This window comes from Zingiber officinale, chromosome 10A (assembly GCF_018446385.1).
Source record: "Zingiber officinale cultivar Zhangliang chromosome 10A, Zo_v1.1, whole genome shotgun sequence".
Lineage (NCBI taxonomy): Eukaryota > Viridiplantae > Streptophyta > Magnoliopsida > Zingiberales > Zingiberaceae > Zingiber > Zingiber officinale.
In genome coordinates this window covers 13067585-13073449 of record NC_056004.1, presented here as the reverse complement: position 1 = coordinate 13073449, position 5865 = coordinate 13067585, and the positions used below count along the sequence as shown (strand labels likewise).

The following is a 5865-nucleotide window of genomic DNA, read 5'->3' as shown; positions in this document are numbered from 1 at the left end:
ACTGGGGTCTCCACATTAATGGTTGGGGGAGTGGGAGGAGCTGGCTTCTGATTGGCCATTAGATTGGCAATCACTTGCTGCTGCTCGCTACTTGTCTCTGAAGTTGAGCAACAACTTCAGAGAGAATAGGCCCAGGGGTTCTGGGCTCTTCGTTCTCCTGATCTTGGTTCTCAGTACGAACGGTACGGGGATGTTCTCTTATTGCCATCTAATTATGCAAAGAAAGAGACTTGCTATCTTCTCTATCCTTCCTAAACATACATATATATGGATCAAGAAAGGAGAAACAATAACTTCTATCTTACTTAAGTACTCATAAGCAATTACTCTGTACTGCAGTTAATAATAAGGAAAGCAAAATAAAGAAAGGATTTAAATACTTTCTTACTTGGAGACGGCGAGGATGATGCTGATGTGTGTGTGATGCTGGAGAATGGAACACTGCTCTGATACCAACTGTAACGATCACCCTTCTTACTACTACTACTATTCTCTAAGAGTGACCGTTACTTATCTACTAACTCTACTTAACCGGTTTATTAAAAAATCACATGGAAAACCCTACCGAAAAATTTCGACAGAGTCTCCCCTGTACCGGTGACCATTTTCCATAATACAAGCATAATATACTCAGCCACAGGCGGCTGGAAATATATTTCAATCAACCACGCAGTTTAAAAAGAGATCAAAACTAACCACCACCACGCAGTTTAATAATTCAAATCATGCAGGTAATGAAAAACCGAAACATAGCTTCTTACTACATCCTTTTCTTATCAACTTAATAAGAAATCAAACTAATCACATTCTTAAACTAAATGAATTCCTTAGCTAAGTCCCAAGGACCTCCATAGTCCACACATCACACACTCCTCTTGCATCTCCTTGTCGCCTTCCTTCACTGTATCTTTTCTTTCCCTTTATCTGCAGTAGGAGGAAATGCAGTCTATAAGCATAAAGCTTAGTAAGCGCTATCTACTCACAAAAACTCGATATGCATGTATATAAATAAAACATGCTAAAACTGAATGCTAACATATAAAACTACTCATGCTCATATATAGCAAAGGAATCATGCTAACTGAAATACTAAACATGTATAGCTAATCATGCTCATAAGAATAAAACTATAAAAGAAGCATACTAAACATGTAAAACTACTAAACATGTAAAGCTACTAAACATGTAAAACTACTAAACATGTAAAGCTAAACATGCTGAATAATCTAGTAGCAAGGAAACAATTGAAACTACTACCGCATGCTTCAAATAACAAGAAACTAACTTTCTAATTCTAGACAGATTTGAAGCTTGTTTCATTTGTTTCAAAAACTTATACTTTAATACTTCAAAATAATAATAAACTTCTTTTGGGCCCGGCATTGTACCACTTTGCGCGCATTCTTAATAAGAATCGAGGTAGCTAATCCCGAAACTACTAAGATACTTCTAGGCCTTGTGCCCAGGGGCAACTTGGAGCCCATCCCTTGGACCTTGTGTCCGATACATGCCCTTTAAAAGTAAAATACTTATTATCTTATTTACTTCTTCTTTAAATGCCTTGGCATTTTAATAAGCACCTCGTGTGCCAAAATCCCTAAAGTCTTGACTTTGGGATCTACTTAAGGTCTTGGCCTTTTTTTCTTTCCTTTCTTTATCTTTCTTATACTTTTCTTTATCTTTCTTATACTTTCCTTAAACCCAAAATACTGTTAGGGTATCTTTCGTATGCATCTATAAATGAAACTAACTATGTAACACATAATCATGCATAGAATACAAAAGAAATCTACACATACAATACTTATCAGAAATCTATACTAATGCTTAACAAAAATCTGCATACTAGCTTGATAAAAATCTGCATAATAGCTTAACAGAAATCTGCATACTAGCTTAACAAAATCTGCACTTGCTTAACAGAAATTCTGCAAAGAAACTTAACAAAAGAAAACATATTCTGGCTAGTACAGATTTTCATCGTCTCTCAAACTTCCTTTCCATAATATGACTAATACACAGCTTATCTGGAATTCACTCAATAAAGATATTATAACTCGTATTCCATTTAAAATTCTAGAATCAGCTAAGCACAGATGTTATCCATATACTTGAATGGAAGTAGCATAGCTAAACCTCAAGCTCAGATTCAACATAAGCAATTTATCTAAACCTCATGCTCAGATTTAATGTAAGCAAATTATCTAAACCTCATGCTCAGATTTAACATAAGCAAATTATCTAAACCTCATGTTCAAATTAAAGAACCTCAAATCTGTATACTCTAAAGACTTAATCAAACTTCACTATAATATTTTAAAACTGCACTATGAGGTGATCTAAACTTCCAAATTGATTTCAATTTTCTCAGTTTCCCCACTCATCTAATATCAAAAATCTGCACTAAACTAGACTTAACAAAAATCAGCATATTAAACTTATAAAATCTGCACTTGTGATCTTAATCAAATCTGCATTATACACTTAACTAAATCTGCATTATACACTTAACAAAATCTACTCTAAGATCTCAACCGAATCAAGCACAGAAACCTTGAGTTACTTCAAGAACATCACAAAATAAAATCAAATCTTATATCTAGCAACAGGATACTAATTCTAGCTACTACAGAATTTAAAAGCAAGGAAAAACAAAAACGCATGCTTCTAAAACTTCAACAAAACAGAACCCTAACAAAAAAGGGAACAACATGGCAAGGCTACACGGAAAATCCACAATCGTGGCAAGAAACCAAACCAATCGAAAACCAATCGAAGGGAACTACTCCTACTGCAGGTGAGAAGCAACTCACATCGCTGTTCTTGGACTTACAACCGGAAAAGAGAACTCTAAAGCTTCTAGGGTTCGGAGAAGGTGAAGACCTCAGCGATCCCTTCCTTTCCGCGTGTTCTCCTTGACGAGGAGAGCTCGGATCCGCAAGATTCGCCGGAAGAAGCCTTCGCCGGCCGCCGGAGAGAAGCTCCACTGCCTCTTTCGCCCGAGCATAAATCGCGACGCCGCGCAGAAAAGGAGAGGAAACGGGATTTAGGGTTCGGGGAAAAACACTTAACCCTTTATAACCTAGGTTTTATTTTTGCCCTTTATAATAACTTAAATACATCTCGCTACATACTTAATTTACAAATCACGCGCAGCCCAGTTGGTTGGCCCGATTTTAACTAAATCAAAGGTTTGGGCTTTGATTCCTCCGCCGCGCACTTTTATTCCAATTTATTTTAAACGTTCCAACTACTGCATATATATATTTCGCTCTATATAAGGTTAACAAAAATCGTGTAGCTCAGCTAGTTGGGCTGGTTTCCGCTGAGGTTCGCCTCGGGTCGAGGTTGTGGGTTCAAAACTTGGCTTCAACATATTCCTTCTATTTTTTTTTTTTAAACTTCTTCCTCTTGGTAAAAATACCAAACGAACTCCAAAAATTACATAAAAATACTCTAAATTTTTTTTTAAATCTCTATAATATTTTAAAAGCATTTCCAAATATTTTTATGGACATTTGGAACTCGAAATAGGAAAAATTGGGTCGTTACATGTCCTGCTACAAGCATTTAAAAGAGACGAGACATGGTTAGAGATATTAGATAAATCATATTCCAACCTTTCCTTACCAATTATCAAAGAAAGCTTATGATTTTTGACATCAATTATAGCTCCAGTTGTAGCAAGGAAAGGTCTTCCTAATATGATAGGAATCCTGGGGTCCTCTTCCATGTCCAACACAACAAAATATGTGGGAATAACATTCTCATTCACTTCTACTGGCACATCTTCTATAATACCCAAAGGGTACCTGCAGGAATGATCGGCAAGTTGAAGTGCCATAGTAGTAAGTTTAATGTTTTTGAGGCCTAATTTATTACAAATTGAATAGGAAATGAGGCCAACACTTGCCCCCAAATCACAAAAAGCTTTTTCAAAAAATTCTTTTCCTATGTTGCAAGGAATATAAAAGCTCCCTGGGTCATTTAGTTTTGGGGAAGTGTTCTTCTCCAAAATAGCACTACATTCCTCACTAAGCGCAATTGTCTCAACCTCTCCTCTTCTTCTCTTGTTTGACATGAGATCCTTCAGGAATTTGGCAAATCTAGGCATTTGAAGAATAGCATCAATAAGAGGTACCTCTACACAAATTTCCTTAACTTTTTCTAAAAACTTGCCAAATTCTTCATCTTTCTTGAGCATTGTAAGTCTCTGAGGAAAAGGGACAGCTTTGCTCTGATGGTTCAGTGGAAGAGTCTCTTCAATCTCAATGGTACTCTCCTCATTAGCTTGAATCTGATTTGGTATAAGAGGAGAGAGCTCTTCTTCTTTTTGTATCCCTTTTGAAGCGGTCACTTGGGAGTCTCCCAAGGTCCGTCCGCTCCTAAGCTCAATTCTATTGCAATGCTCCATAGGATTCACATCAGGTTTTCCTGGAAGTTGTCCTGGTGCTCTGGATGATGAGGAAGCTAGTTGGGCAATTTGACTATCACGGATCTTTTGATGCTTATCAGAATTATCCATTCTCTGAATAAGCTTTGCTAAATCTTGCTTCATTTCATTCTGACTTGAGATAATTTCTTCAAGCATCTTTTCAATATTTGACTTTGGTAAGCCTTGAGAAGATAGATGTTGAAAATTTTGTTGCCCAGCTTGAAAATTTGGTCTTGCACCCATAGATGGTCCTTGATCTTGATTATTTCTGTAAGAAAAATTGGGATGGCTCTTCCATCCAGGGTTATAAGTATTTGAGTATGGGTTGTTCTGCCTTTGATTGTAACTCATGATTGCATCACATTGTTCCAGTTGATTGATTTGTGCAGTGATAGCTCCCAATGGACATGAGTCATTTGAGTGCTCTAAACTCCCACATACTTCACAAGATGTACTAATAGCATTGACCATATTAGCACTAGTCCCCATATTTTCAAATTTCTTTGTAAGAGCGTCCAATTTTGCAGACAAAAGAGTGACTGCATCTACATCAAACTTCCCTGATGCTTTAATTGTTTGGTTTACAGAAGAATAGCCACCACTTCTTTCATTTTCCCATTGATGATGATTTTGTGCTACACTGTCAATAATTTCTTCAGCTTCATCTAAACTTTTATTCATAAGTGCCCCTCCAGCAGCTGAATCAAGGGACACTTTGGTATGATAGTTGATACCATTATAAAAAGTGTGCAACACTAACCATCTTTCAAACCCATGATGTGGGCATTATCTGAGCATACTATTATATCTATCCCATGCTTCAAAAAGAGATTCTGTGTCAGTTTGCTTGAAGCTTGCAATTAAATTCCTCATATGAGCTGTTTTGCTTGGTGGATAGAATTTATCAAGAAACTGTTGCTCACACTGCTCCCAAGTGGTGATGCTATTAGGGGCCAAAGAATTCAGCCATTGCTTTTTCCTATCTCTTAAAGAAAACCGAAATAAAAATAATCTAACTGCTTCTGAAGGAACTCCATTCATTTTCATGGTACCACATATTTCATAAAAGACCTCTAAGTGTTGATTGGGGTCTTTATGAGGTCCTCCACCAAATTGGTTCTGCTGCACCATTGATATAATTACGGGTTTGATCTCAAAGTTATTAGCTTCCACTGAAGGTCTTGAAATACTAGATCGAAAACCTCTTGCATAAGGTGCTGCATAATCCTTGAGTGGTCTATTCGCCATGTTCAAATGTTCCTGTTCTTCAATTTGCCTTTGCAGAATTCTTCTTTTATGAAAAGTTCTGTCAATCTCAGGGTCAAAAGGAAAGAATTCCCCTGCAAAGTTAGATCTTCGCATACACAAGAACAAGATAGAAAATGACAATTCAACAGAAAAAGAAAAATAAAAGAATCAAAAATGCAGAA

General features: G+C 36.7%; 1 non-coding gene across 1 annotated transcript; it reads left to right on the top strand.

Annotated features, from left to right (window-relative positions):
* Positions 1-5204: 5204 nt before the first annotated feature.
* Positions 5205-5310, top strand: LOC122028405. Its single transcript, XR_006124793.1, has one exon. It is a non-coding gene; the product is annotated as a small nucleolar RNA R71 (small nucleolar RNA).
* The last annotated feature ends 555 nt before the right edge of the window (positions 5311-5865 follow it).